Source organism: Euphorbia lathyris, chromosome 8, assembly GCF_963576675.1.
Source record: "Euphorbia lathyris chromosome 8, ddEupLath1.1, whole genome shotgun sequence".
Classification (NCBI taxonomy): Eukaryota; Viridiplantae; Streptophyta; class Magnoliopsida; order Malpighiales; family Euphorbiaceae; genus Euphorbia; species Euphorbia lathyris.
In genome coordinates, this window is record NC_088917.1 from 81553489 (window position 1) to 81564074 (window position 10586).

Genomic DNA, 10586 nt, shown 5'->3' on the forward strand with positions numbered 1-10586 from the left:
TTTCATTACACCTCTCTTACTTTAGCTTTGAATAACCATTATGCAAACAAACCTTAAGGCCACACACAAGCTGGCATGACAACTAAAATGGAAAATGTTTGTAAAAAATCCCTCTTTTATTCTACTTAAATAGCCTCTAATAGAATGTCTTTTTCCCATTCCCAACCTTTCGGTGAAAATAAATTAGGTTTTCGGTAACCATTGGTCGAATCCAGTCATGGATGGATAATCCCCTCCTCGTTTGCAATCCTTGATCTAATTATAAGGGCTTAATGTATATTTACACCCTTGAACTTGGCACATTTTACTTATCGGCACTCTGAATTTTTAAAATAACCTATCACACACCTATAGTTGGCTTTAAAAACCCATTGCACATCTATAGTTGACTTTAAAAATCTATTACACACCTATAGTTGGCTCATTCGGACCTCATACACACAAAATCGTTGATCTTTCGTCTTTAATGAACAAGGTGGTATGCGTGTTATAGAAAAAAAAGAAAAGCGCAGGAGTTCATTCTGTATGCCACCTCATCCGTCAAAGACGAAAAATCAACGATTTTGTGTGTAGGAGGTCCGAATGAGCCAACTAACTATAGATGCGTGATAGGTTTTTAAAGCCAACTATAAGTGTGCGATAGGTTTTTAAAGGCAACTATAAGTGTGTGATAAGTTATTTTAAAAGTTGAGGGTGCTATTAGGCAAAAGTTACCAAGTTTAGGTGTGTATATATGCATTAAGCCTATAAGATTTGAGATATAACACTATACAGTAAAACCTCGATAAATGCATATCCTTGGAATCGAAAAAAATATTCATTAAGCGAGATTATTTATTTATCGATAAATGAATAAATTATTCATTTATCGATAAATCAATATTTATTATTTTATAGATAATTTTTGCACTATAAAATGAATAAGTTGTGTTTGCACTACAAAAAGTTAAGGATGATGTTAATTTTGGTTTAGGTGGAAAGAAAAAACAATCAACTATAGATGCATTTTTTTATTACTTAATGCATTTAGCGAGGTTATTACTGTAGTCCATTGGCCCAAGTCGGGACCGAAAGAATTTATTATATAAACGAGGCTTAATACATCATTTGCCCCCTAAACTTGTCCAAAATGGTTGATTGACCCCCTGAACTTTCAAAGTATCTCGATAGCCCCTTAAACTTGCATAAAATGTCCAGTTAGCCTCCTGAACTTGCATAAAATGTAATCAATTAATCACTCGGTTGTAAAAAAGTAAGTTAAATGTGGAAGATATGTTGCACACATCTTAAAAAAGTAAAACGATCAAGATCGGGGTATGCGAGTATAATATTAGAGAAGAAAGTGTTTTATAGTTGAATAAGTAAAAAATTCTTTTTTAACATGGTTTAATCTATTTTCTGAAGTATGTAATAACATTTTAAGGCACGTGTAATATATCTTCCATATTTGACTTACTTTTTTACAACCGAATGATTAATTGATTACATTTTATGCAAGTTCAGGGGGTTAACTGAACATTTTATGGAAGTTCAGGGGGCTATCGGAACACTTTGAAAGTTCAAGGGGCCAATCAACCATTTTGGATAAGTTCAGGGAGCAAATGATATATTAAGCCTATAAACGAGGTTATTACTTTATCGAACATTAATTTATCGAGGTTTAACTGATATTACCATTAATTATAAAATCAATAAAATTAACACTATTATATTATTTTTTATTTATTTTTAATGAGCTGGATACTCATATGGAAAAAGAGACATTGGTGCACATAAAATAAGAAAAAACGCATTATAGTCACTTATTTTGTTCTTTCTTTCACACGTACCCTCTCCCACTCCCTAGTAAGACAATATAAAATAAAATAATGTAAAGCATAAAAAACGTGAGTCAACATCTGGAAAAACATAATCATAAACTCTGGCTATAAATTATAGTGCATCTGGGTGGGTGAAGATGAGTAAGAAGAAAAGATATCAAATGGAGAAGATGTTGATTATTATAATTATGATTATGATGACTTGGTTTTGTGATTGCTGTTTGGAGAGCGAGAAAATTGGTCTCTTACAACTCAAATCTTACTTCGATTCTCCGTACCTCTCTTCTTGGGGTTTCGATGGTGCCGAGGAGTGTTGTAGTTGGGAAAGAGTTGAGTGTAATTCCACTACAGATCATATTTCTCAACTACATCTTTCTTCTATAACACAATATTCAGAAGAAGAATGGTATTTAAACGCCTCTTTATTTCTTCCTTTTCAACGACTCAATAAACTCGAATTACGGGGTAATAAAATAACTGGTTGCATTCAGAATGAAGGTACCTCTAATTTTCTTCATTTCCTTTTTCTTTTATTAGGGTAATTAATTTATTAGTCCTTATATTTTGACAAAACATACTGTTTAGTCTTATATTTTCATAAGAGTCTAACGACAGGGACTAAACAGTTCACTGAGAAAAAGGTCAAGGACCTTACCGTTTGTTTTTGAAAATACAGTGACTAAGCAATGTGTTTTTAAAAATATAGGAACTAATAAATTAATTACCCATTTTATTATGTAGAAAGAACATGTGGTTTCGCGGATTTATATGTAGAAAAATTTGATATATATATATTTTTTTGTCACAAAACGAATCTCGTGCTAGCTTTTCGCCACTAGTGAAAAAGAGGAAATTGAGGCGCATCTATAGGGGGCAAGGGGAAGCCGCCGCCCTTGCTACCCTATTCTTGTGTTTTTATTAATGTTAAAAGGGTAATTTTACATGTCCAGTGACGAATACATGATTGATTTATTAGGGGCCGATTTTACACTTGCCAGAATAAAAATCATTTTTTTTTTGCTAACTGGAGTTTACTCAAAAAATTTCTCAATATATACATGTTATCATGTTATCATTTGAGTGGTCTAAAATCAATTTGTACTAATCAACGTAAGACTTTTCAAAATTAAACTAGATTTGGACAAAAAAAAAAGATTGAGTAGTTTTTAACAAATTTTGAGAAATCCAACGCCTCTCTGTATCCGTCCATGGCCATGAGATTTGTTTTTTGTATGCTAAATACAATTACTATGATCACATGCTAAATACTGTCATGGAACCGATTGAACTAAAATACTATGATCACATGCTAAATACTGTCATGGAACCGATTGAACTAAAAGCTCGAGCTGATAGTTACGGTCACACCCCCACACGCAAATGCCCTTTGGGCTTGCAGCGTGCACAACACAGGCCCATCACGCCATGTGTTTTTAATTTCACAAATTAATGAGGTTGCCGAGACTCGAACCCTCGACCGTTTGGTCCTAGCGGCTCTGATACCATGTCATGGAATCGATTGAACTAAAAGCTCGAGCTGATAGTTACGGTCCAATCACATATCTTATATTAATCTCCGACAAATACTTAGTCTAATTTTTAATATTGATTGAGTTTACAGGCTTTGAAAGGCTATCAGAACTTAGCAATTTGGAGATTCTTGACTTAGGTGAAAACTACTTCAACAACAGCCGCATCTTACAATCTTTGATTAGTCTTCCATTTTTGAAATCATTAAACCTGTATTACAATAAACTGAATGGATCCTTTCATATCTCAGGTAATTTATTTTTTTTTCATTCCCCTAAATTTTGAAAACCAAACAATATTTTATTCATATGTTGTTGATTTTCAAGTAGGAGGTGAAGAATTCCAAAAATTGAACAAAATAGAGAATCTTGTCCTGAGTTTCAATTACTTCAATAGTAACATGTTGTCATCTCTCAACGGGCTTTCATCTCTCAAAACTCTTGATATTGGATACAATTCATTCAAAGGACCCTTTAATTTCAAAGGTTAGATTAATTAACACCAATTAAATTACTTTTTTTAAACAATTTTCTTTACAATGTTTTACTTGTTGGGAATTTTCTAGATTACGACAATTTAGCGGAAGCAATAAATCTCAAAGCATAAGTAATATATTGCTAAAATAATAGTTTAAAACTTGAAAACTACTTTACTGAATTTACGAGGTGTACAAGAGTGTGTTCTCTAGAAACTTTCTAGCGTTACAATGAGATAAAAACAAAATAGTATCACTCAGGTATTTCCCGAAATACCCAAAATAATTATCTCGCTATTTTTATCTCTCCCCAAAATAATTAAACTACCCTCTAAAAAAAGTACAATTTGCCCTCTCTCACTCTACATCCTCATTCCACTCTCTTACTCTCCAAGTGCCATATATTGACAAATATATATACTCCAAAAAAGTATCACCTGCCAACTAATTATTGGCCTAATAATTGCCAACAATTAAATGGGTTGGCACCGTCCACCCATATTATATTATATTTATTTATTTTTTAAATAATTACAAATTACAAAAATAATCCTTCACTAATTCAAATTATAAAAACAGTCCTTCATCAATTGGAACTTCGCAATAATTATTATTATTTTTATTTATATATTTATTTTACTTAATTGTTTTAAATTAATAGATTTTCTCAACATTACTCTGGTATATATGCAGAATTAGATGGTTTGAGCAGTCTACAGGAGTTGATTTTGCGGGCAAATCAGATCACCGAATTTATATTATCAAAAGGTAGCATCCACCCAACTCAGGCCTAAAAATTCAACTGTCCCAATGAAATTTTAAAAGTTTCAAAGACCTCGTTATTGTCAAATTGCATTCAATAACTCCATATTCAATCAAACTGAAATTTGTTTCTTTGACTTGGATTGTAATGAGCTGCAGATTATAGAGGTGCATCCAACTTGAGAGTTCTTAATCTTGAACATATGACTGCAGCAGATGGAATATGCAATCTTGTTCTACAATCATTGAAGCAATTTCCAAACATAAAGACCCTTTCACTAAAATATAATAATTTTCAAGGACAAATATTTAGTGAAAGTATGTATATATATATACAGTTTTTAGTTTAATACATTAATTAACTACTCATTCTATTCATTTTAAATGTTGTTTTGTGATTTCTGTAGATTATAAAAGCAAGGTGGAAGAGATTTTATACATTAATTCTTCTGTAGATGAAAATTTCCTTGAGAGCCTTAGTAGAGCATTTCCTTCTCTCAAAGTTTTGTCCTTAACATATCTGAATCTCAATGGCACACTATCTATTGGTCAAGGTATGTACTTCGCAACCGTTTAACTTCATAAATTGAGTAGATATTTGTTGGGTAATTAATTTATTATTCTCTATATTTTGAAAAAAATACACTGTTTAGTCATTGTATTTTTTAAAACAGACGGTAAAGTCTCTAACGTTTTTCTCGATGAACTGTTTAGTCGCTAACGTTTTTCTCGGTGAACTGTTTAGTCCTTGCCGTTAAACTCTCATGAAGATTATGTTAGTCAATTTGGGTTTGCGTTCTTCTTTTTGATTTTCTGAAATCAACTTTGAGTGTTCTTCTTTTTGATTTTCTTCTTAATCATTCAAATTCGTAAACATTGGGTATGTTCTTTTTCTTTCTTGTTCTCCATACAAATAGCTTCTTCTTCTAAATTGGATTTCCTTTTTTAAAGTTTGAAGGTAAATAGTAAAGGATAATTTAGTCATTTCCGAAGTCTAACAAATAGACGGAGCACTAAACAGTTCACTGAGAAAAAGGTTAGGGACCTTACTATGTGTTTTTGAAAATACATTGACTAAACAATGTGTTTTATCAAAATATAGGGACTAATAAATTAATTAGCCATATTTCTTTAACATATGCATTGTTGTTCTGAATACTTTATTTTTCGTCTTCTTTCCATAATATAGGATCTAGTTTCGAAAATTTGGAACACTTGTACTTGAATAATTCTGCTATGGACAGCAATTTACTACAAAACGTTGGAATAATGAGATCCCTTAAAACTTTATCCTTACCAAGATGTGGTCTCAGTGGCAATATACCTACTTCGCAAGGTATATATATCATCACTTTTCTTGGGTTAAGGTGCAAAAACACCCTTAACGGAGCAATTTTACCCCTAACGTCTAAAATGGTGCAATTTTATCGCTAATGTTGGAAGTCAAAAACAGTTTTACCACTAACGTTGATAAATTGGGTCAATTTGGGAAATAATTCATCAAACTGTCATCTCGGTCATGAATCTTGTCATCTACACTTCACACATGCGTTATTTTATCAGTAACAAATCACAAACATATGTTGGGATGTGAAAAAAATATTAAAAATATAGTGTCTTTTGTATGAATTAGACAAAAAAAAAATTCAAAAAAATCACCGAATTTATAAATATTAATCTCCAATTTTATTATTAAATTACAAAAATCATTATATCCTTTTTTTAGAATAAATTAATATGCAATTGGTGCAAAATAAAGAAAAAAATGACTGTATTTTATAATAGTGTTTGAAATTGATCCAATTTATCAACGTTAGGGGTAAAATTTCTCTTGGCTACAAACATTAGGAGTAAAATTGCACCATTTTAGACGTTAGGGGTAAAATTGCTCTTGACCTAAAACGTTAGCGGTATTTTTACACCTTAACCCCTTTTCTTTTTACATTGTTTTTCGTAATTCCGCCATTTCAACTGAAATATTTGTATAATTCTCTAGGTTTGTGCGAGTTGAAGCATCTTCAAGCACTTGATTTGAAGTTTAATGATCTTGGTGGAAATCTACCTTGGTGCTTGGAAAATTTGACTTCCCTCAAATATCTAGATCTCTCTTCAAATCAGTTCAATGGAAACATCTCTTTGTCTCCCTTGTTAAGTCTATCATCCCTCCAATATCTTGACCTCTCTAACAATCAATTTAGTGGAAAGGTTTTGTCTCCCCTTGAGAATTTAACATCCCTCCAATATATAGACATCTCTTACAATTTCTTTGATATCCTAATCTCACTCACTCCCCTTTTCAACCATTCCCAACTCAAATTCTTGTCTGCTGATAATAATGCAATGTATGTAGAAATAGAGAATCATAATTTGAAACCCAAGTTTCAGTTAGAGTATCTCTATTTGAATGGATACGGTGATATTGGAGCAATACCCAATTTTCTATATCACCAAAAGAACCTACAAATGATGGTCTGTCTAACCTTAAATTGAGAGGTAGGTTTCCATATTGGTTATTAGAGAATAACAAAAGTCTAGGATATCTTTATTTAAACAATAATTCTCTTTCAGGGCCTATTTTGCTTCCAACTAATCCTCATGTGAACTTGAATTACTTGGACATTTCTGACAATTTCTTCAATGGCTATATCCCTCCACAAATTGGAGTATACTTCCCAGGTTTGATTGAGTTAGATATGTCCAGAAATGAGTTTAAAGGTACCATTCCAGATAGCCTCTGTAACAACACTGGCTTTGTATTTTTAGACATGGGTCAAAACAATATATCCGGGAGAATACCAAAGTGCATAGGAAATATGCATCGACTTCAAGTTTTGGATCTCTCAGATAACATTATTTCTGGAACTCTACCTTCAAATTTTAGCTCTTCATTTCTTGTAGTCAACCTCTCTAAAAATAGGCTACAAGGATCATTGAACAATGCATTTTATTATTGCTTCAAGCTATTAGTGTTAGATCTTAGCCATAATAATTTTTCTGGAAGTCTTCCATCTTGGATTGACAGATCTTCTCAACTTAGTTATCTTTTCTTGGGATATAATAATTTGCAAGGGGAAATCCCAATTGAAATTTGCAACCTGGAGCACTTCAGTTTTCTTGATCTTTCTCACAATAGGATTTCTGGCCATATTCTACCATGTCTAAATTTTACTAGCTTCTCCAGTTTAGAAGATGCTATTATTCCAATAGCAGAACCCTTGGAGTTAACAGTGAAGGGTGCTACATATTCCTACGAAGAACAAATTTTGAGTTATATGTCTGGAATTGATTTATCGTGTAACAATTTGACTGGCCAGATTCCTAAAGAAGTTGGAGAGCTTAGAAATATCAAAGCACTAAACTTTTCTCACAACAGTTTGACTGGAAGAATTCCTCCAACATTTTCCAAATTGAAAGAAATTGAGAGTTTAGACCTTTTGCACAATAACTTGCAAGGAGCAATTCCCCATCAGCTTACACAGTTAACCAGTATCGCGGTTTTCAATGTGTCATACAATAATTTATCTGGCCGAACACCGGATAATGTGGCACAATTTGCAACATTTAATGAAAACAGTTATAAAGGAAATCCTTTTCTTTGTGGTTGGCCGTTGTCAAAAAGTTGTGATGCCGTAGAATCGCTTCCGGCAGCAAAAAAATTACCTTACAATGAAGAAAGTGACAATAGCTTCATTGACATGGAGGTTTTTTATGTGAGCTTTGGTATAGCGTATGGAACGGTGTTATTATCGGCAATTGCAGTTTTGTATATAAATCCATATTGGAGAAGAGTTTGGTTTTGCTATATTGAAATGAGTATAAACAAATTCTTATGATTTTATAATTCAAAATATTCCCTTTTTTCAACGTTCAAGTTTCCTAAATTTTGTTGGACATTCTATTAATATGTGCAGAATTGATATAAATTGAACTTACTCTAGCGGTGGGAAATGTTTTACTTTGATAATATATAAGTTTTGTTTTTTCCATTTATGTTTTTTCATAAGAAAAGTAAGTGTTCCGTACATTTAAAAAATGGGAAAATTACAAATCTGGGTCAATTTAATAGCCCATTTACATATTATGACTACTTCACTCACTTCTTACCGATCTAGATATTTTAACTTCATTTGGACAAAAATACCCTCATCTTTCCCATTCTCCCTTTCATGCAAATAAAATCGAAGCAACTGGTTTCCCTCTTCCCTTCTTTTATTTCTTTTCATTCTCAGGGCCGGTCCTGACATTTTAGGGGCCCTAGGCGAAATAAGAGATAATGAGCCCTTAATAAAAAAAAGGAAAAATTACAAATCTAGGTCAAATGGGAAGCCCATTTACATAGTAAACCCATTTACTAATTCTACTACAAATCTAGACTGATTTTGTGTGACTTTCCAAAAATACCCCTGACCTTCCCACTTCCACCACTCGCGAATCACCGCTCCCCCCTATCTCCTTGGTTATGCGAAAAGTTGCTCCTGCATTAATGATTTCAAGACTTTTGATCTTCCTTTCTTCCTTTAAATTGCACGAAATCTGCACCATTTAGTCAAAATCATAATGAATTTCTCTTTTTCATCTCTTCATCTCTTGATTCTGCAACTTCCCAACCCTAGAAAACGAGTAAATGGTTTTTCATCTTCCTGTTCGTTGTTTGGTTTCTTTCTTCTTGTTACCATCAAAGAAATGGTTTTTCTACGTTATTTCCTTCGTTCTTCCCATGTTATCATATTGTTATTGTCGCTTTTGGGGGTGAAAGGGGCGAAAAATATAAGTATCTATTTTTTTCTGCGTTTTTTCATGAATTCACTTCGCAATCGATGGTTTCTCTAAGCTTTGCGAAGAGAACGAGCCTGGAAAGTGATGATCTACTTCGTGAATTGATGATTTTGCGAAGTTCTTCGAAGAGAAAGAGTCTGAAACGTATGGATCTATCTCGCGAATCGATTAGTTCGCGAAGTCTGCGAATAGATCCTCACGTTTCAGACCTCGCAGACTTCGCGAAAGCATCGATATGCGACGTAGATAGTCACATTTCAGACCTCGCAGACTTCGCGAAAAAATAGATATGCGAAGTAAAATCACCTCTTCCCCTGCACATTTACATTCGCATGCTTCGCTAATTTTCATTTCGCGAAGCCAAAATCGTCCTTTTTCATAACTAACACGGTTAATTTTTTCTGTAGATGGTTGAATACGTAACATCCCTTTCTGGAAGGCGGCGTACTGGGCTGCAGGGAAGATGATTTTCCTTCCTGTATAGGGATGAACTTCCCCAAGATTGACACATTCACTCCTGAAATGGTTCGTTAGGAGAGGTTGTGTCAATCTCGGGGTGCACCATGGGACACGTCCATCCCATGGTGCCAATCTTTAAAGTGGACCTAACTTAATCCGGTGCCAATTTTGAAGCGGATGCGTAATCTTGGTACCGGATTAGTTAGTTTCACTTTAAAATGATTGGTTAGTAGAGTTCATTGTGGCAATCTTGTTGTAAATTTTAATAATGTTATGATTTGAATGTTGTTATTGTGGCAATCTTGTTGTAAATTTTGATAATGTTATGATTTTAATGTTCGAATCCGTTGTTGTTTGCCAATTTTTGTTATATACCACTTCGCGTATTAGCTTCAAATCATATCCAGCATTCGCATATGCGAACTAAATTCATCAAGCAAAACAAACTTCAGCTTCGCAGGCTTCGCATATGCGAACTAAATTCATTAAGTAAATTAAAACATTAACTTCGCAGGCTTCGCATATGGGTGAATATGCGAAGTCAGACGGGATAGGGCGAGCTCCGCGTAAATATTGAGGGTATTTTTGGAAAGTCACACAAAATCAGTCTAGATATGTAGTAGAATTAGTAAATGGGTTTAATATGTAAATGGGCTTCCCATTTGACCCAGATTTGTAATTTTCCCTAAAAATATTGTACTAAAAAAATCTAAAAATAGAAATTTTGACTCATTTTAGACCTAATATATCATATTATTTAGTCA

The 10586-nt window shown here is 33.2% G+C and overlaps 1 pseudogene; it reads left to right on the forward strand.

Moving 5' to 3' along the window:
• The first annotated feature begins 1981 nt into the window (after nucleotides 1-1981).
• LOC136204029 (cuscuta receptor 1-like) lies at nucleotides 1982-8420 on the forward strand (annotated as a pseudogene).
• Nucleotides 8421-10586: the final 2166 nt, after the last annotated feature.